Source organism: Dasypus novemcinctus, chromosome 15 (genome assembly GCF_030445035.2).
Source record: "Dasypus novemcinctus isolate mDasNov1 chromosome 15, mDasNov1.1.hap2, whole genome shotgun sequence".
Taxonomy (NCBI): domain Eukaryota; kingdom Metazoa; phylum Chordata; class Mammalia; order Cingulata; family Dasypodidae; genus Dasypus; species Dasypus novemcinctus.
This window is the reverse complement of record NC_080687.1, coordinates 109,229,618-109,252,189: the sequence shown is the minus strand read 5'-3', so window position 1 is coordinate 109,252,189 and position 22,572 is coordinate 109,229,618. Positions and strand designations below refer to the sequence as shown.

Sequence of the window (22,572 nt, the reverse complement as noted above, 5' to 3'; positions counted from 1 at the left end):
TTGTGAAGATGCTGGGGGAGGAGGGCCAAAAATGTGGACATCCTTGGTACTTCAGAAGGCCTTTATGTGGGGGAAACTACCTCATATTTTGCATCAAGGATGGAAATGTAGAGGCAGGAGGCTGGGTCAGGATATATACTCTTCTCGTGGGTGAGTCACTTTCTCCAGGGCATCAATTCTTCCTCAGGAACTTTGGGGCAAGAGGATTTTTCAAAGGAACTCTTTCAGTACACCATGGTTGACATGGCATATAACACATACTTGTTGGCTTAAAGGAGTTTATTGTCTCACAGTTTTGGAGGCAGTGATGCCAAGATTAGACTCAGTAAGGTCTATGCCCTCAGTGCTTGCTTCTGCCTTTCCTCCCCACCATCCAGGGCAACATTGGGGATATGGAGGTGAGGATTTCTGGCCCCCCCTTTCCCCAGAATAGTCACACTAATATACAGACTCAGGCTCCAGGATAGGCCACCGTCTAGAATGCCTATCCTTTACTTCCTTGCTTTGACAACTTGAGGCCATCTGGCTCTCTAGCAGGCCTGTTTTCAAGTGTTTCAAGGTTTGGTTTCCTCATTATTTCTAATGCCCTCCTAAGGGGTTGGTAATAAGCTTTCCTAAAAACAGTAACAACAACAACAACACAACAACAACAACAAAAGACACCTTGGCTGCCTTTACTTCACAACTATTGTGAAATAGTTTCCAATATTCCATGCTCTGGTCTTCCAGACAGATTGTAGTATTTCACACTCAGTTTGGGCCTAGACCTTTGGCAGAAGTTTTAGCACAACATAAGAACAGTATGCCAACTTCACTATTATTTTGCCCCCAGTTTATCCAGTCTGCCTTTGTTGTCCATAAATATCTGTCAATGGGAGGGTAGCAAAAGGTCATAACTCCACGGTGGGTATTGCACTTGGAATGGGTATTGCACTTGGAATGCCTTTTGTCTCACAATACTTATATATTACATTTATGAATTACCATATGAAGAAAAGCAACTGAGTAAACAGGTGAATAATAAGAAAAAGAACACTAGATAGATCAATAAATTAATACAGTTTGTGTCTCTAATTTGAGCCAGGACTATTACCCTAATTCTGAGGGCAGCCTATGAGGCCAATGGTACTAGCTCTGTATTTCATATCTGGAAATGAGATACAGACAATTTAGTGAATTTTCCAGGTGACATGAAGCAGAGTCAGGAATCAGCCCTGAACATGTAATTCCAATGTCCATGTTCCCAACCACATTCATCTTCTGGCCTTGAATGTAACAGTTGCTGTCAAAAACATGCTGGATAAGGCATTAGAAAAGCATTTCAAGACAAGTGTTCAGAAGCACATTTGACCTTTTGAATTTTACAGGTGTCATTAGCACTCAAAATAGTTATTTCTCTAATGCAACTTATACATTTTTTAAAAATTTTATTTTATTTAATCAATTTTTAAAAATATTACATTAAAAAAAATGAGGTCCCCATTCAGCCCCAACACCCCCACCCCACCACTCCCCACACAGTAACACTCTCTGCCATCATCATGACACATCCATTGCATCTGGTGAGTACATCTCTGGACATCACTGCACCCCATGGCCTGTGGTCCACACCATAGCCCATACTCTCCCACGTTCCATCCAGTGGGCCATGGGAGGACCTACAATGTCCGGCAATTGTCCCTGCAGCACCACTCAGGACAATTCCAAGTCCCAAAAATGCCTCCACATCTCATCTCTTCCTCCCATTCCCCGCACCCAGCAGCCACCATGGCCACTTTTTCCACATCAATGCCACATTTTCTCGATTATTAACCACAATAGTTCATGAATAGAATATCATTAAGTCCACTCTAATCCTTACTTATTCCTCCTTCCTGTGGACCTTGGCTTGGTTGTGTCCATTCCACATCTGTGTCAAGAGGGGGCTTAGATTCCACATGGATACTGGATGCAATCCTCCTGCTTTCAGTTGTAGGCACTCTAGGCTCCATGGTGTAGTGGTTGACATTCTTCAACTCCATATTAGCTGACTTGGGTAAGTCCAATAAATCAGAGTGTAGGAGCTGAAGTCTGTTGAGGTTCAGGGCCTGGCTATCATATTGTCAGTCCAGAGATTCAAATCCCCTAGATATATCTTAAACCCCAGCACCAACTACAATTCCAGTAAAGTAGCATGAAAGGCTTGTGAAAAGAGATCACATCTAAGTCCAGCCCCATCATGCAGAAACAGCAGCTCCAAAGAAGGGCCAACGGACATGGCAGTGAACTCCATCTGCCATGACCATAGAACCTGTGGGTCTCTTTAGCCCTCAAAAGAACCAATACCTGGGGTTGTATCTACTTTATCTATCTCTGAGACTCTGCTCAGGTGTGCATAAGGGCAATCCTTCTGACAACCTCCAGACTCTTTTTTAGAGACTCATAGTTATATAAACTCATTTGTCCTTTCCATTTCCCCCTTACTTTAGGTCAAACAGCATTTTTAACTCCTGTTATTATATGTAGACAGGGATATTCTGCTGGTCCGCATTGAACCTTTAATTCAAGGTCATTTTCTAGTTATGTCATCAGCTGGTACTTGGTAGTGATCCCTCAGTGACAGGGAGGCTCATCCCTGGGTGTCATGTCCCACGCTGCGGGGAAGGCAGTGCATTTACATGCTGAGTTTTGCTTTGAGACTGGCCACATTTGAGTAACACGGAGGCTGTCGGGAGGGAACTCTTAGGCACAGTGCTGCTCTAGGCCTTGTTCTTATTTCAGGTGTATAGGCTCACAAGCATAGTCATTAGTATCAGGGGCTCACTGTTGGACCCTCATTCCTTCCTGGTCCTTCCCGTTGCACCTGGGGGACTGCCGCTGTTCCCCTAGGGTCCATGACAGAGCACCCCCCCCCCCGGGCCAGGAACCCACTACCCCCCCAGCTCTTGTTTTTAATTGCTTCCACTATGAGTATATCCAAACATTTCCATGCACCCTGGATATATGCCCTGTATAACTCCCTGTCAACCATATGTCCCCTGTCAATAACATCCCATACCAGTATTCCTCCGCTGCCATTGTTGAACCACTCTGTAATCCAAAACTTCCTGAAAAGTGAAGCCCACTATAATGTCAGGTTCCCTTAAGAGTAAAATGGAATATAGCAATGAGTTTAAAGGTTAAATATAGAATACATATTGATTTGGAAAAATTCTACATCCTATGTTTTTTTTTCTTTTCTTTTTTCCTAATTATTGAGCTTCTCTTCACAAGAGCCTTAGATCACAGTAATTCATATATACAATATACAGTATTCCTGCATATCCATTATAAAACCTTTTCCTTTCCACAGCAATAATCTTTTAACTTATTCATATCATATTTACTGAAACTGATGTACAGATATTGAGACAATAGCTTTCAAGCAAGGTAACATTTGTGTTTACATTGTGGTTTATACTTTAGGCTATACAGTTTTCTAAATTTTTTAGTTATCCTATGTTTTACATTATCGTTTACATTATTAGTCTGTCATCCACTATATGTTTTTGGTGTAAAGTACATGTTTTATATCCATCCTTGTGTACTCTTGTGAAACACTTCTTTTGCCCTCACATTTACTTTGGTTCCATCTATTCAATATCTATTTCCCCTCCCCTTGGGGCCCACAGTGACAGTCAATCTTCATTTCTTGAGGAGCCATGTTCAGAGATACTTGCAACAGTGTTGACAGCTTGACTTGCACAGCTGCCCTAATGCCCTGGGAGCGACCATTTCTCTTGAGAGATACAGTTCCCTCTATTTGATGGCATTAGTCCTCCCCAGGATGTGGGTCTACCTTCACTCTCATTATAAAGGTCTCTACCCAATGGTATAACCACTCTGGAAAAATGAGCATTCAGATATTCCCTAGGAGTCTGTCCTGTGTCAGATTATCCCCTTTGAGTATCTTAAACAGGTAACTTTCCTAATTATATTTTGAAAAGGTTTTCTCAGCATTATACTCTCAACCAACACCTGACAATATCGTATGTTTCTGTGTTGCCCCACCCTCACCCCATTTCTTGGGCAATATTACCCAGCTGCCCATCCCTAGCCCCCCTCAAACCCCCAAAGCCCCACCCAAAGGTAACCCTATGCCCCCATTTTATCCCTTCCTTGTACACATACTTACCTCCAGCTTATCATAGATTTCACCCATGTAGATGTCAGCTTACATCCTTCCTCTACCTCCCGATTTCCTGTAAGCCTATCTTCCAGTCTCTAGCTCTCTATGGCAGCTTGCTTATTTCATATCATTGAGGTCATGTAGTATTTGTCCTTCAATGCCAGAGTTGCTTCACTCAACATAACGTTCTCAAGATTCATCCATGTTATCACGTGTGTTTGTAGTGTATTTGTTCTTAAAGTTCAGTAGTATTCCATTGTATGTATATACCACATTTTATTGATCCACTCATCTGTTGATGGGTATTTGGGTCGATTCCAACTTTTGGCGATAGTGAACAATGCTGCTATGAACATTGGTGTGCATGTATCAGTTTGTGTCCCTGCCCTCAGTTCTGCTGGGTATATACTCAACAGTGGAATTGCTGGGAAATATGGCAAATCTATGGTTAGTTTTTTGAGAAACTGCCAAACTGTCCTCCAGAATGGTTGGATCCTTCTGCATTCCCATCAGCAGTGGATGAGTGTTCCCATTTCTTCACATCCTCTCCAGCATTTGTATTCTTCTGTTTTTTTCATAGCTGCCAATCTTGTGGGAGTAAGATGGTATCTCATTGTAGTTTTGATTTGCATTTCCCTGATAGCTAGAGATTTGGAGCATTTTTTCATGTGCTTTTTAGCCATTTGTATTTCTTCTTTGGAGAAGTGTCTGTTTAAATCTTTTTCCCATTTTTTTAAATGGGCTGTTTATCTTTTTATTTTCGAGATATAGGAGTTCTTTATATATGCAAGTTATAAGTCTCTTATCAGATATATGGTTGCCAAATATTTTCTCCCATTGTATAGGCTCCCTTTTTACTTACTTACACTTCCATTGGTCTGTGTGTCTCTCCTTATGCCAATACCATGCTGTTTTCACTACTGTAGCTTTGTAGTATGTTTTGAACTCAGGTAGTGTGATTCCTCCAATTTCGTTTTTCTTTTTCAATATGTCTTTGGCTATTCGGGGCCTCTTTCCTTTCCTAATAAATTTCATAGTTAGTTTTTCTAGTTCCTTAAAGAAGGCTGTGTTGATTTTTATTGGGATTGCATTGAATGTGTAGATCAGTTTTGGTAGGATAGACATCTTAATATTTAGTCTTCCTATCCATGAACAGGGAATATTCTTCTATTTATTTAGGTCTTTGATTTCCTTGAGCAGTCTTGTATAGTTCTCGGTGTATAAGTTTTTTACATCTTCATTTAAATTTATTCCTAAATATTTGATTTTTTAATTTACTATTGTGAATGGTACTTGTTTCTTGATTTCCTCCTGATCTTGCTCATTATTGGTGTACAGAAATGCTACTGATTTTTGCGCATTGATCTTATAACCTGCAACTTTACTAAACTCATTTATGAGTTCTAGAAGCTTTGTTGTAGACCTCTCAGGGTTTTCTATGTATAGGATCATGTCATCTGCAAATAATGAAATTTTGACTTCTTCCTTTCCAATTTGAATGCCTTTTATATCTGGATCTTGCCTCAGTGCTCAAGCAAGTACTTCTAAGACAATGTCAAATAGAAGGGAAGAGAGTGGGCATCCTTGTCTTGTTCCTGACTTTAGAGGGAAGGATTTTAGGATTTCTCCATTGTAAACGAGGTTGGCTGTGGGTTTTTCATATATACTCTTTATCATGGTCAAAAAATTTCCTTGTATTCTGATCTTTTGGAGTGTTTTTATCAAGAAAAGGTGCTGTATTTTGTCAAATGCTTTTTCTGCATCTATAGATATAATCATGTGATTTTTTTCCTTCAATCTGTTTATATGGTGTATTACATTGATTAATTTTCTTATGTTGAACCATCCTTGCATACCTTGAATGAATCCCACTTGGTCATGGTGTATAATTTGTTTAAAGTGTTGTTGAATTCGATTAGCAAGTATTTTGTTAAGTATTTTTGTGTCTAGGTTCATTAGAGAAATTGGTCTGTAATTTTCCTTTCTTGTGGTGTCTTTGTTTGACTTTGGTACTAGGGTAATGTTGGCATCATGGAATGAGTTAGGCAACGTTCCTTCTCTTTCAATTTTTTGGAAGAGTTTCTGCAGGATTGGTGTTAGTTCTTTCTGGAGTGTTTTGTAGAATTCACCTGTGAACCTGTTTGGCCCTGGGCTCTTCTTAGTTGGGAGATTTTTAATGACTGATTCTATCTCTTTACTTGTGATTGGTTTGTTAAGATCATCAATTTCTTCTTTTGTCAATATAGGCTGCTTATGTGTTTCTAGGAATTTGTTCATTTCCTCTGAATTGTTGTTTTTGTTGGAATATAGTTTTTCCAAGTATCCTCTTATGATAGTCTTTATTTCTGTGGGGTCAGTGGTGATGTCTCCTTTCTCATTTCTTATTTTGTGTATTTGCATCTTCTCTCTTTTTTTCTTTGTTAGTATTGCTAAAGGTTTGTCAATTTTGTTGATCTTCTCAAAAAATCAGCTCTTGGTCTTGTTTATCTTTTCAAGTGCTTTCTTATTTTCTATTTCACTTAGTTCTGCTCTTATCTTTGTTATTTCCTTCCTTCTTCCTGTTGGATTACTTTGTGGTTGTTATCTAATTCCTCCAAATATGCAGTTAGTTCTTCAATTTTTGCTCTTTCTTCTTTTTTGATGTATGAATTTACGGGTATAAATTTCCCTTTCAGTAATGCTTTTGCTGCATCCCATAAAATTTGGTATGTTGTGTTATCATTATCATTTGTTTCAAGGTAGTCATTGATTTCTTTTGAGATGTCCTCTTTGACCCACTATTTTTCTAAGAGTGTGCTGTTTAATTTCCAAATCTTGGTGTGAAATCTGGGCGTCTGGCCCTTGCAGATTTCCAGCTTCACTCCACTGTGGTCAGAGATATTATTTTGTATGATTTCGATCCTTCTAGATTCATTAAGCCTTTCTTTGTGGCCTAGCATATGGGCTATCTTGGAGAATGATCCATGTGCACTTGAGAAAAATGTATATCTGCTGTGTTTGGGTGTAATGATCTGTATATGTCTATTAGATCCATCTCCTCTAATAAAGTGTAAAAATATTTTGTTTCTTTAGTGATTCTCTTTTGAGATGTTCTGTCCAGAGTTGATAGTGGTGTATTAAAATCCCCCACTACAATTTAGATGCATCTATTTGTTCACTTAGTTTTTCCAGCGTTTGCCTCATGTATTTAGAGGCGCCCTTTTTAGGAGCATAAATATTTATGATTGTTCGTTCTTCTTGGGAGATTGTCCCTTTCACTAATATATAGTATCCTTCTTTGTCTCTCACAATTGTTTTGCATTTAAAGTCTATTTTGCCTGTTATTAATATAGCTACTCCTGCCTTTTTTTGCTTATTGTTTGCTTGTAAGATTGTTTTCCAACCATTCACTTTCAGCCTCCATGAGTCTCTGGGTCTAAGATGTGTCTCTTGTAGACAGCATATAGATGGGTCATATTTCCTTATTCAATGTCCCAGGCTGAATATTTTGATAGGTGAGTTTAATCCATTGACATTCAGTGTTATTACTTTCAAGGAATTACTTATGTTAGCCATATTTTGATTGGATTTGTGTTTGTCAAATTTTGTTTGTTTGTTTTTCTTCTCTTTTTGTCTTTTTTGTTGCTCTTACACTCTCCTCCAACTTGCCTGTCCTGTTTTTTCCTTTCTTCCTGCAGAACTCCCTTTACAATTTCTTGAAGGAGAGGTTTCTTGTTGGCATACTCTTTCAATTTCTGTTTATCTGTGAATATTTTGAACTCTCCATCATTTTTGAATGCTAGTTTAGCTGGGTAGAGTATTCTTGGTTGGAAATTTTTTTCTTTTAGTACCTTGACTATATCATACCACTGCCTTCTCGCCTCCATGGTTTCTGATGAGAAATCAGCACTTAATCTTATGGAGCTTCCCTTGTACGTGATGGTTTTCTTTTCTTTTGCTGCTTTTAGAATTTTCTCTTTGTCTTGAGCATTGGATAATTTGACAAGTATATGTCTTGGGGTGGGCCTGTTAAGGTTTATGTTTGGGGTGTGTTGTGCTTCTTGGATATGTACATCTGTCTCTTTCAGTAGATTTTGGAAGTTTTCAGCCATTATTTCCTGCAACACTCCTTCTGATCCCTTTCCCTTCTCTTCTCCTTCTGGGATGCCTATAATATGTATGTTTGTGCGTTTTGCATTGTCATTCAGGTCCCTAAGTCTTAGCTGGATTTTTTCTATCTTTCTATCGATCAATTCTACTATCTGTTTGATTTCTGATGTACTGTCTTCTACATCGCTAATTCTCTCCTCTGCCTCTTCTAATCTGCTGCTATTTGCTGCGAGTGTATTTTTTATTTCTTGAACTGTGGTGTTCATTCCCATCATATCTGTTATCTTTTTGCATATGTCTGCAGTTTCCCCTCCAAGTTTTGTCTTCATATTGTTAACCTCTTCCTTTACTTCATTAAATTTGTCTGTGATATATGTTCTGAAATCTTTAATTACTTGTGCAAAGTTCTCCTCCTCGTCCTGCTTTTTAGTTTGTTCATTGGATTCAGCCATGTTTTCCTGATTACTGGTTTGTTTTGTAGATATTTGTGCTGTCTGGTCATCATGTTATCTTGACAGGTTTAATCAATTCCTTAGATTCTTTGTCTTACTCTTGGGGATTAATTAGATGTTGTTTTTGCTTAAGTGTTATATCTTCTCTTTGTCACTTTGTTCTTCCTATTTTAATTTCTTATTGCTGGCTGAGTTCACTTTGAGGGAAAGTTTAGGGCCAGGGAAAGACAATTGTGTAAGAAAGGAAAATGTGTAAAGTAGTATTGGTAATAAATGTCAACAGAGCAACAATATGAGATCTGGGAGGATGGATATTAGTTTCATGTAAGTTGTGTAGAGTTATAGCATTAGGTAGAGTACCTATAATGAGGTAGTCAACTGAATATGGGAGGAATATGGTATGAATTAAGAAGCTATTATTTTTGTGAGAGAGGGAAAGAGAAAAGAAAGGCAATAGTTTCAAGAGTGGATAAAAGACAGAAAACAAAACAAAGGTGTTAAAAATTAAGAGTTAGACAATTTGGGGATCAAAAAGGGAGGTGGAATATAGGAGAGACAGTAGATGATGGAGGATATCAAGATGTGGGGGAAAGGGGATAGTGTAGGTAGCCAAAATCAATTCACAAAGAAATGAGGCAACGGAGGATGAGAAAACCCAGCAAATGTGAGGTGTTCCCTGCTGCACCTACTGTATAATTAAGATAAAATAAAATATGAAGAAAATGAGGGATGAGAGAAAAGAGAGAAAAAAAGAGAGAGAGAAGAAAGAAAGAAAAAGGGGGGTGGGTAAAGAAAAGGGAAGGGAACAAGTAAGGAAAAGAAGATATAGAACACCAGCAAAAGGAACAACAAAAAACCCCTAAATAAATGAAAAAAGAAAAAAGACCTTGGGGGATGCAATGGGAGAAAAGACTAGGAAATAATGCAATATTAGCAACCAGGACAATGAAAAATAAAAAATAAAAAATTATAATTTAAAAAAACACAAATGTTGAGGGCTAGGACAAGGACCTCAGAAGGGCCTCAGGGCTTGGTGGATTCAGGGATGGAAAGTCTGTGATATTGCAGCCTCAGGTGTGAGTCTCTGGGGTGTGGACCACCAGGGTTTAGGGGACACAGACCTGGCAACCTCAAATCCAGTTAACAGGGAGCCTGGGAGCACCGCAGTGCAACACAGCCTTCAGGGATTCCCACAGCTGGGTGCCAGCCCTATGGGAGAGGTCACATCCACAAACTCTGACCTATGTGTCTGAAACCCGCAATTCCCCTCTCTCTGGGGTCTCTTCTGTGGCTGTATCACCAATTCGACTTCAGGACACCTCCTACCCTGCAAGCCCCCGAAACAGCCAGTTGGGGGCACCTCTATATTGCAGCCAATTTAAGGATGCTGCAGATCCGCAGCCAGGCCTAGGGGGCGGAGCTCTAGCCAGAAGCGCTGTATCAGTGTCCAAAACCAAAAATCCCACGCCTCACAAAAGATTCCCTTAATCGGCTTCCAGACACCCCCCACCCTATAATCCCCCGAAATAGTCTCCTGGTGATGTCTATTTACTGTCAGTGATTTAAGGCCACTGCAGATCAGCAGCTGGCCTTGGGGGTGGGGCTCTAGCTGGAAGTGCTATTATGCGTGTCAGAAATAAAAAATTCCCTGCCTCACAAAAAACTCCTGTCTGTCTCTCCAAATCGATTTGCAAAGGCCTCCTGCCCTGTTAGCCCCTTAATAGCCCACTCAGGGCTTATGAATTCCCCAGTACCACAGAGCCTCCAGGAATCGCCACCGCAGTGCCGGTGCCATGGTTCTGTCCACCCCAGGGGGGAGCGTCCTGCACACAGCCCCTAACTCTGGGTAAGAGAACCTCAATTTTATCTTTTACACGAATTTTCTCTGTTACCTTCCCACGAAATCGATGTCCAGACACCTCCTGCCCTGCAAAATGCTGAAACAGCCTGGTCCTGAAGAATTTCTAATGTTGCCCAACCGCTTCTTTGCAGGAGAGACTATCAGGTGCACTCACTCAACCACCATATTGCCCTGCCCTCCTATACATACTATTTAAGAAACTTCAGATGGCAAGCAAAGGGAATCAAAATCACAAGCTCACCACTGAAAAAAATACCAATGCTAATTATTTTTTTTAACGTACCAGGATTGGGGATTAAACCTGAGACCTCATATGTGGGAAGCCAGTGCTTAAACACTGAACCATATCGGTTCCCCTGAGTTGGTTTCTTTTGTTTGATTGTTGGTTGGTTGGTTTCGTTTTTTTTTTAGGAGGCACCGGGAACCAAACCTAGGACCTCCCATGTGGGAAGCAGGTGCTCCACTGCATGAGCCACATTCATACTCCAATGCTAATATTTGAAAGTATTTCTTCTCTGATCTTTGACCATTAAAACACACACACACAAGATAAAGAACTCAGTTAACTATCTAACCTGAAGGACAATATAGAATACTGAATACCCCAAATACAGTATAACTACAAACAACTTGTCAAATCTTCTTTAAAGCCCCTTGCCTGGAAATACAAATTGGGACATGATTTGGATTGCTACCTGAATCTGTGCTCCCCTAATTGCAACTCTAAAACCCTAAATAAATGCTTTTGTTGCCTTGCAGCTTAGTTTATTTCTTAATTGACATTACATAGTGTTAGAAACAGGATTCTAAGTACCTACCAACCTGACCCTGGAGTTACTGTTGGGTTTAAGCATGGTAAAGGCATGCTTCAGCGCTGCCATTTCCCCAAAAGCCCTGAGTTCCTGTCTGTGAGTCCTCTTGGTTCTGAACATCCCTCTTTTTGGTTGAGGTTCTAGACCTTTTAGGGGTGACTTTTGAACTTTGGCATTTTGAACTTTGGTTCTTATGGTTTAAGCTGCTAATAGCAGTCCTGTTTGTATACTTGAACCTTTTTTCTTCTGGTTTGGCCTGGTGACATAAGTCCTTTCTGTTGGCCTTCTTTGTTGGTATATAGGGAAAATTTGTTTGGCAAGTACTTGAATGAGACTTTTAAAATTCAACTTTTGTAATGAGCTCTTTTAAGTGGGGGATGCCTCCCTAACAATGAATTTGGCTTTTGTGAGCAAGCAAATTATTTTTGGTCAGCACAGGATGGGCACTTAAACACGATTAGAATGTGTACCACCTTTTAAAGAGAGGCCTTGGCCTGATGGAGGAATCACCTAGTGACAGGGCAGATGAGGAGACCCCATCTAATTCCAAGGTAAGGTTGCCTTTCTTTGTCTGAGAAAATGGTCACTTTGCTTATTCCTTTCATTTTCAATTGAGTTCAGATATGAAAATTCTGACCATGTACATTATAGATGACATATATAATTTCCTTATTTAAGGAGTATTCTATTACTGCTTCAAGTTGTTATTTACAAATAGCAACAGCAGGGAATCAAGTATAAGGGCTTTTTAATTGGCAGCAGTTTTTCCTTCTAAGAGTAAGAATTTTTTGTGCCAACCAAAATAGACATCAGAGATGCATTATCTAGGAAAAGCTTGTGTCTTTCCATGTGTGTCTGCTACAATTATTTATGGGATCTTTGACTCAACCACTGTTTCCCATCTGTACCAAAAGTGCAAAAGACCTGTGTCAACACTACACAGCATGATCTGATCCTGAGTGTTTCCTTTAATATAATTACAGCTGGCCTCAGGTACAAGAGAAAATGGTATGCATTTTTGAACTTCAGAAAAAAATCTAGATAATTAAAAAACCAGGATGGAGCAGATGTAGCTCAGTGGTTGAGCACCTGCTTTCCATGTATGAGGTCCTGGGTTCAATCCCCAGGAACTTTGTGCTTGCTTTACTATGAAGAACCACCCTGATTCCAGCTTCCAGGTGAGAATGAGAAATGGGGATGTGATTATTTTCTAGTTAAGTGATGGCCATGTTCTACAGCCCTTGTAGGCAGCTGTGTTCCCTTTAGGTGGTGAGGGTTTGTGTCCCGGGGCTGGAGATATCTATGTTAAGAGTCTTTGAGATGAGATTGTGAAGGTGGGGGTGGAGAAGCTATTTCCCACCTATATAGCACAATTGCCAGTGTCAACTTCTCTAAAAAACTACTACTACACCCTTTACATATATTTACTCATTCAACCTTCAACACCACCATACTATGACTGTTTATTCCCACTCTTCTGATGAAGAACTGAGGTGCAGAGACAATTAGCCTACAATTTCAAACATGAGTGTCCCTGACCCTGATGCAATAGCCATAACCTAGCCCCATCACTTGGCCATGGGATGATTCTACACCATGCCAGCAAGGGAAACTGATCATTTGTGTGTATTCCTGGACATATCAGACCTGCACAGACCCCACATCCTGTCCATTATTATAAGTCAACTCAGTGATGACATGACCCAGATCTGTAATTATTGCCGTTACTGCAGACTATGAATTGACATAGTGTGAAATGCACATAGAAAGGCCACATGCCTGTTCAGCTCAGATTCTGAACAACTGCAAGCACAATCTGGTTTAACTAAGTCAGTCCTCCACACTACAGCCCAAACAGATAGGAATTGGGAGATATTCACGTATTTCATAACATCGGCATCTTGAGTCCTAGAAATGCTTGGCACTGTTTGCTGCATGCCTTAGGGAAAGTGACCAATAAGAACTCAAGTTATCATTTGGCTATTGATCTGGTGTATATCATCCTTGCTGCAACTTTTATAACTGCTTCAGAGCCTTAGCGCTCAACTCATGTTTCCCCTTAGTAATGAACTATCAAATTGGTGCCTGGATAGTGTAAAGATGGACATCCAACACATTCAATGAATAAGCATTCACAGTATAGAAAAGGAAGACTGGAAGGAAAAATACTACATGGTTTATAGTGGTCAATTTTTAAATGGCAGTAGTTAAATATCTTCAAATCTTCTATAACTGAGTATCTTTATGATAAAGGATTAAAAAAAAATAAAACAGAATGTTTTGCCTAGACTTGAAACCAGTCCCACAATAAAAAGTTATAAATAAAATGTCTTTAAAACAATTACACTATTATTAATCTTTAGAAAGCTAATAAAATGCTCATGTACAAATAACAGCAAAATCCTGCAGAAACAGGTGCTGGACATTGTATGTCCTGCCATGGCCCACTGAGTGGAATGGGGGAGAATATAAACTACAATGTAAACTATTATCCATGTGGTGCAGCAGTGCTCCAAAATGTATTCACCAAATGCAATGAATGTCCCATGATGATGAAAGAGGTTGTTGATGTGGGAGGAGTGGGGTGAGGGGAGTGGGGGTAAATGGGGACCTCATATTTTTGGAATGTAACATTTTTTAAAAATAGAGAAAAAAAATTCTATACAAAAGACAAAAAAATGGGAAGCAGGTATAGCTCATTTGTTGAGTCCCTGCCTCCCACGAATGAGGTCCAGAGTTAAATCCCTGGTACCTCCTTAAAAAAAAAAAAAAGAGATGACATATGTGGAACCATAGATACTGATGATTTTGTAACAGGACAAGGTGATAGTAGCATGTATTTTTTATTTTTTAATTGATTTTGTAAAAATATTACATTAAAAAAATATATGAGGACACCTTCAACCCCACCCCCCCACCCCACCACTCTCCCCCCCCCCAGCAACACTCATTCCCATCATCATGACACATCCATTGCATTTGGTAAGTACGTCTCTGGGCACCTCTGCACCTCATGGTCAATGGTCCACATCATGGCCCATACTCTCCCCCATTCCATCCAGTGGTCCCTGTGAGGATTTTAGTTGGACTTCAAAATGGCAGGAGGAATGTAATCCATCATTGAACAATGGCATGTATTTTTTAACTTTTTTGGATTATTTCACATTGCTTTGGGATGTCATTAGCTACAAAGTCAAGGACTGCATCCCATTTTATTCCTGCACCTCCATTTTGCTATCCTTTTTTCACTCATCAGCAGCTCACACTATCCTTGTTAAATACCTGCCTCCATATTACTCTAATCCTTTGTCCATGTCAAGCAAAACTTCAGAGTACTCCAAGGGCAACACCTCCAATGTACTGACTATTACTATTCATCCTCCTAGCTCCCCAGAGGGCCTGTTGAAAGATCTGAGTGCCAGGGCAGTAGAGGAAGCCCCATCTAATTCCAAGGTAAGTTTCCCTTTAGAACCATTGCTTTCTGCATTTTTCTTTTTCCATTCAATTAAATCTGACCATTACCTTATAGATGATATGTACAATTTCCTTGGTGGGGACTGTGTTCACTTGGCATCTGTTTTGACCTGCCAATCTCTGTTTCAAAAGGACAATCACAAATGGAAGCATTAGATTATAAAAGGAAGTTTTTCCTTAGCAGCCATATTTTCTTCTTGGATTAAGAATTTTTTAAATGCCAACCAAAATGGAGAGATACATCATACAGGAAAGGCTCATGCCTTCTCCTCAGGTGTCCCCTCACTTGCTTTTTGGTTTCCTTGACTTGGCCCTCTTTCCCATCTGGTTTTCTAAAGCCTTCTACAAACACAACACAACAAGTTCTGATCATTATAGTGTTTTCTTTTCTGCAACTGCAGGTGGCTCCAAAAGCAAGCAACAACAGTATGTATTCTCTCATCACACACTTGCTGAGGAAAAATCTAGAGCTGAGCAATGAATATTTCTTTTTGGCTTTGTGTAGAGAGAACCTCTCCACAGAAAGAAGCTTCCTAATGTGTATGATTCTCAATGTGCATGTGTGAGAATGTGTGTCCATTTCTGTGTTTTCCTAGATTTCTCTAACACTAAAAAGTTGCTAATGTCAGCTTTCTGTGTAAAAAAATGCCAGCTTCATTTCTTCATGGGTATATGTCAAAATTTTATCAAATTATATCCTTTAAATATGTTCAGTTTATTGTATGTCAAGTATACCTGAGTAAACCAGGAAAATACCCCATTACCCTTCAGGAAAATGTTCACAGGACTCTAAATGATAAAATTGTATTAGAGAACACCTCTTACTAAAATTTAATAAGTCTTCATTTAGTAATAAATCTCACCTCTTAGTAAGACTTTATAGTCTGATCATGGCATTTTGATTGGTCATGATAAAAGAAAAGCAGCCATATCTGACTTTTTCAAAACATATGAGATATGGAAGGATTGAGAGGTGAATGAATTTTCCAGTTTCACATCTAGAGAATAGGAAACCATATCCTGGAGATATTAAGTGCTTTGACTCCAAATTCTATACACTTTGTTCACATCTCTTTGGCCTGGCGGGATCTCGAATTGTCTATGAGTTTGGAACATTCATGATTTCAATTCTTATTACTGAGCACCATACCTTCAGGGCATCTGCAGCACAATGTAGTATTATCCATTTTTCAAAAGCCCAACAGCCATTTGTGCTAGTAGCGATGGCGTGGACAATGCAGAAAGAACATTTCCATCCTCACAATACACTTTCCTGGGCAGCTGCTCTGAGTCTGCCATTGGTCTTTTCATTGAACTCATCTAATAGAGTATTTCCAGAACAGTCAGAATTTCAGGGTGATAAGTTTGGAGGTAAGAGCTTTAATGATCCATCAAAATGGGGAAAGTAAATAGTTAAAAGGGGATTTTTTTCTCCACCTCACTCATTTGCAAACCATTTATAATGTCTTATTGAAGGCCTCTGACTCCACAGAGTCCAGGGATGGTCTAAGAACCTGTGGTGATCTTGGGTAGCCAGCAAGCCATCAAGTGGAGAAGGGATGGGTGTGCCACATTCTCCAAAAATTTTCTTAGAGATGTTTGTGTTCCTAAAGATTGGCTTGTGGATCAGAGGTATGACTCCACCAGCAGTGATGAAAATGACACTCCAGGTAGGTAATATCACTCAAGATAGGATCCAATGAGAGTAGATTATCAGGAACAGTCTGGTAACACTGCTCCTTTAGTAACTGAAGAAGGGACTGTGAAATCAGAAAGTAATGGAAATATACATGGCGGTCTGCCTTATTCTTTCCATATTTAATAACAACAGTAAGAAGTATTATGATCATGTTCTTTGAGTATACTGTGTTTGCAATCATCTTTCCTTGCTATGCTATTTAAGATTCACTTTCCCATAAGACCAATCGTCAAAGCCTTTGTTTTTCCTTGGTTAGCAGCTCTTGGGAATAAAGCACAAGAGAGTGTAGATGAGGTTTTGGTGTTGACCTACAATGGAGGGGATCTGGTAGGACACAAGCTCTCCCAGACTATCAACTAGACTTGGGACAAAGTTCTTCTACTGGGTGCCAGGTGGCGGTTGAGAATTAGGGCTTCTCCCTCTGTACTTACAGGTCTGGTAGCACTTCATTAATGTTTTATCCTTTCTGACATAAAGAACATGTGTCTGGGCTTACTACACATGCACCCGGGTGCTGGAAATGTATCAAAGGAAACATATCCTTGAACAACCTTCTATTCTCTAGTTCTCACATGAATCCAAAATCCTGGGATTAGATTAAAACCCGAAATTGCTTCCATTTGAGAGGTTCATGTACAACTCTTTCTCCAACACATTCCAAAGCATGGCTGGGTTTCTGGAGGCCTTGTGTGAATGGCCTGCCAGGCTTGCTTCACATATTGGCTCTTGCTGTCTTGGAGAGTCTCTGGGAAGCAGGGCCAAGGGTTCCCTGCTCCTCTCATATTATTCCCATATTACACTGCCACCCTCTTCAATAAATCAATTGATCAATTAACTAATCCATTTTAAACCAGGGAGCAACTCTCAGAGGCATGGAGTTGAATCATGTCCTGTGGGTGATAGTGACCACTAATCCTATAAGTCAAGTGACTGTCCTGAGACTGGTATGACCTTAGGTTCATGGAAGACACTTTGTCCTTACAGCATCCCTATAGGTTTCTGAACTGATTGGAGGGGTTGAATGTAAGATTAGAGGCAAAGTAACTTGTCTGTATTCACTTAGTCTGAAAGTGTGAAAGTGACATAATAGGGGATCTACAGGCCACTTAAATAAGTGGAATCTTTTGGGAATTTGTCAAACCACTGAAGTACTAGCACTGATGGGTGCCTGGTTAAGACTGAGGAAAGGTACATGGAGGGGCATGACTGTTGAGTGGGGAACAGGGCAGAGTTGACTGGCTAGAACACAAGACCTGATTCAACTCCATGCTTCTGATAGTTGCTCCCTGGTTAAAGTGGTTTGGTTAATTGACTAACTGATATTTTGGAAAGGATGGCAGCATAATATGGGAATAATATGGGAACAATGATTGTTCTCCAGTGTTCCTGTATCATAGAACAATATGATTGGTGGAAGCTGACAAGGAGAAAACAAATGGGCAGTAATACAGAGAGAGAAAAGAGGCAGGGAGGTAGTGAAGGTGGTAAAAAGAAGACAACATCATGTATAGAAAGACATGGAGAGTATCTGCCTTCTTAGAGGAATAAGAGGATACAGGCATTCCTTACTGGCCATAGTTATAGTATTTGAGAGCTGGGAAAGGGACTCTGGAATCTTAGACCCACTCCTTCACAGCCGAGGTGAAGTGACTGAGGCCCTAGGAGAGGAGTGTGGTGGTGAGGACAGAATTGTGTCCTGGGATCAGACCACACCCTGTCATAACCAACAGGAACTTGAGTTCTGCCCTCAACCCTAACTTTCCCATTTCCTTTCACAAGGTTGATAGATCACCATTACTTCCCTGGTTACCAGGAGGCTTACTTCACAGCTTCTGAAGCATCAGATACAGAGAACAACAATTTGCATGTAATTTCCTTCCTCTTTCTGTCTTTTTTGTAATCTCTCCCTTTCTTATTCATAAGCTCCTTTTTATAGCTTTTCTCCATTCTATCTGTTCCTTATTTTATGATTCTTATCCTGAAGGAAGTGGTCTCATCCAGGAAGTTGAGGTCATGGGAACAACAATGTCTATAAATTTCTTCCATCCTCTTTAACTATTTTCTTAGCATTGCCCTGGTTTTAACATACGTACATCACTGACTCAGCTTGCATAAGCCTGAATGGTCCAGGCAGGGAATTGGGCTGGTTGTCAGAAGCTTTGGGCCACACCCAGTGGAAGGAGCACCTGTGAAGTTAGTTCTGGGGTGGCCTCTACCCTTGCAGGTGTGTTCCTGCACATGTGCACATGGTCATCAAGTGGGTTCCTCTCCTTGCAGCTGTCTACACTGTTCAAGGAAGAGGAGTGTCTTTTCATAAATTCTCTTTTCCTAGAATACACTGAAGACACTGAAGAAATGAATGAAAAGACAGGAGGAGGAAGAGGAAATGTGAGTGTGGAGTTGATAGGATAAAGAGAGGAAGGGAAACAAGTTCAAGTGTGTTCCATTGCTTTCCTAACCTTTTGGCACTTTAGGAAAATCAGCAAAACTGAGGAGAAACTGAGGAGAAACTGAGGTTTCCAGTATTCTATGTGAACATGGAGGTGGAAATATGAACTGGCTGGTCAAAGTAAATGCAGACAATTAATGATCCGAGGTGTCTTCTGGCTCCTGTTACCCACTCCAGAAAAATTCCTCCCTCCATCTCTATGCCTCCCCAGTGATCTCTATTACTGACAGCACAAAGACCTTAAGCCAGGAGGCCTCAGCCTGAGTCTCAGAGGATCTGGAGATTATATGATGTTTGGAGACTGAAAGGGGATATAATACCAAAGAAATGGAGATGCCTCAGTGCTAGCCCCTTTTACCCAATTCCCTAATCAGCCAATTGAGGGAAAATTTATTTTTCATTTTAAAAGACTTACACTGAATTTTAGAAATAGGTTTGACATTTAATTTTAGATGTTAATACATTAAACAATATCTCTCCAACTACTTGTTTTCCTTCATCCTTATCAATAAAATAAACAGATAGATAAGCACCCTAAACAAACTTAGAGTGAATGAATGGACAAATAACTATAAATTTAAGACTTAACATCTGTCCTCCTACCAATGTCTTCTAGACATTTAATTTCCTGAAATCTGTTCACTCACTTGAAAGGGATCATAGGAACAATATTACCCAACTTCAAGCCAGTGAAGTTGGATTTCAGTGCTATTTTCACTTTCATGTCAGTTTTGCTGTTTATAACACCATGATTCACATTTCTTTCCACAAATATATTACCCCATTTTCTTCTGGCACAAAGTATTATCAAAACTGATGATGAGATGCTAATGTTCTTTTCATAATGCCACTTGCTCTACTCTAATGCTGAAAAGACTTCATTCTTCCTTTACACCCTAGTAATTTTAGCTAGAATATGTCTTGCTATTAGTCATTCTGTGTCAATACTCACTGTAAGGTTTTATAATGCAGATTCAAAGAATTTCTTTCCACAAAAAGAAGGAATTATAATTTTTAACATTTTTTTCATGTCTTTGCTTTGGTTTTCTCATTCAGGCACTCCAGTTATTCATAGATCATACTTTGTATGCCTGTCTTCAACTTCTGACATTTTTTCCCTCAAATTTGTCAAATACTCACTAATACTTGGCCATCCTACATTTAAAAGCACTATTTTAGAAATAACCTGGAGAAAAAAATTCCTTTAATTTGGTTTGCTGATTTTTAAAATGCCTATACACATAAAAACCTGTCAGCCACATTATGCCATGATCTTATTACCCAGCATCTTGCCAACATGTGAACTGAAACCATAAAAATGTTGGACTCCTACAAATGGGCTTACACTGAGATTTCACAAATGTATTCCCAGGCTTCCAGTGTATGGGACGTTATGCTGCTCACTGAGTAGACAGCCATCTGTGGAAGTCATTGAGCCCTGATCACAGCTACATCTATAACACATTCTTGTGGTGTCTCTCTTAAACAAATAACAAGAGCTACATCATCTAAGCCTCCTTCTTGCACTTTACCACCCCTGCTCTGTACAAGTGACTTGTTCCAGTATCTTCCAGTAAAGTTTGGCTGAATTTATGAATTACATAGAGTCTGACATGGCAGAGGAATACTGGGCAAGAAATGAGATTCTGTCCCAGCTGTACCTTGCTTCCATGGCTGAGAATGTGAGAAAATCTTTGAATCTCTGGACCAAACAGAGATCATGAGTAAAAAAAAAAAAACACCATTGATCTAAATCAATTCATGAACTAACAAAAACTAAGAAAATTAAGCTAAGTTCTTGTTCTGCACTAGCTTTCCAAATGATGGCAAAGGCCTTGATTGCCTCTAGGAAACACAGAACCTAAGACAAGGATATCAAATTCTTGGCTTTTCTGAGGAGAAAGAGAATATATTAGAGATCTTATGTGAGCAAGGGAGTTGAGCCAAGCAATCAGGTGGTATATATTAGGGTAGAGAGGCAGTGATGGGTGATGTCACCTGCCTACCACTCATTCGGGTATTATCTTCGGTGTGACAGACCCACTCCCTTTCCTTGTCTGACATTTAGTCCCATGGAACTTACCACTTGGCTAGAAGAGGGGACAATGAAGGTTCCATCATCAGTATCTCAAGATAGTCATTAGTATAAGCATATTTACAGAATAAAGGCAAACTCTTAAGCAAAATGATATAATCACCTAAAATCAGGTACTAGAGGAGAGGGTGGGGAAAGAGAAGGAAGAGAAAATACACTAATTTCATCACTGCTCACAATGAGGATTAATACACACTAAAGAAATGGATGATTAAGAGAAAATTAAAAAAAACAATTACTAGAACAAAATCACAAACCAGAAAACATACACATGTACACAGAAGAATACAGGTGCAAGAAGTGTACTTTTGAGTACTCTTGCCCTTTAATAATATGATAATGAATTTAAGTAGTTTCCAGTGTTAAATACAGTTAAAATCAGCATCAAAAATAGAGAGCAGCTCTTTTTCCTTTTGCAGCCATTGCTGAAGCAGCAGCAGCCAAAATGAAGTTCAATCCCTTTGTGACCTCTGGCCAGAGCAAGAACCATAAAAGGCATTTCAACGCATCTTCCCACATTCAGAGGAAGATTATGTCTTCCCCTCTTTCCAAGGAGCTGAGACAGAAATATAATGTTCGATCCATGCCTATCCAAAAAGATGATGAAATTCAGGTTGTGAAAGGACACTACAAAGGTCAGCAAATTGGCAAAGTAGTCCAGGTTTACAGGAAGGAATATGTCATCAACATCGAATGGGGGCAGTGGGAGAAGGCTAATGGCACCACTGTCCATGTGGGCATTCACCCCAGCAAGGTAGTTATCACTAGGCTAAAACTGGATAAAGACCGCAAAAAGACCCTTGAACTTAAAGCCAAATCTCGCCGAGTAGGAAAGGAAAAGGGCAAATATAAGGAAAAAACAACTGAGAAGATGCAGGGATAAAAGAATCTTATGTACAACTTCCATTAAAAACTGCTAAAATGAAAAAAAATAGAGAGCAATTAAGAATTCCAGTTTATATTTTATATTTATTAAACAGCTTAAAATCAATTAAGCAATGGCCTTTTCCACATAGAACACAGATGAAAGTGCTTAGATGGCTTAGGCACCCCTCTCACTTGATGAGTATGGAAAGAATTAGAGAGCTGTATTGTTTGGGAATGATGGGGAGATAGCTCTATCTCTTTGCAAAGGGAGAGATAGGCCATGCTTCACACACAGAGAAATTCAGTTAAATCATATGAAAAGGAATTTCAAGTTTTGGTTGCATTATTGCGATAAGTGACTTTGCAGAATTGAAGATCTATCTGGTTTAAGGTTTTATGAAGGAAACAATTTGGTTGAAAGACAAGAATATTCTGGTATGGGAGGAGTGGAGTGGGGGATTGGGGGATATATGGGAGCCTCTTATGTTTTTCATAACATAACCTTTTCTGTGATGTATGTATCTTAAAAAAAAAACACAATTTATAAAAATGATGGGGGGGGAGGTGGGTTATATGGGAACCTCTTATTTTTTTTAATGTAACATTCTATGTGATCTATTAACTTTA

The 22,572-nt window shown here is 39.6% G+C and overlaps 1 long non-coding RNA gene and 1 pseudogene across 1 annotated transcript; both read left to right on the top strand.

Moving 5' to 3' along the window:
* Positions 1–18: 18 nt before the first annotated feature.
* On the top strand, positions 19–19,535 carry LOC131273553 (uncharacterized). The gene is made up of 3 exons (XR_009180803.2): positions 19–150; positions 14,748–14,814; positions 18,867–19,535. It is a non-coding gene; the product is annotated as an uncharacterized lncRNA (long non-coding RNA).
* A 1,988-nt stretch (positions 19,536–21,523) lies between these two features.
* Positions 21,524–21,961, top strand: LOC131273552 (large ribosomal subunit protein uL24 pseudogene; annotated as a pseudogene).
* The last annotated feature ends 611 nt before the right edge of the window (positions 21,962–22,572 follow it).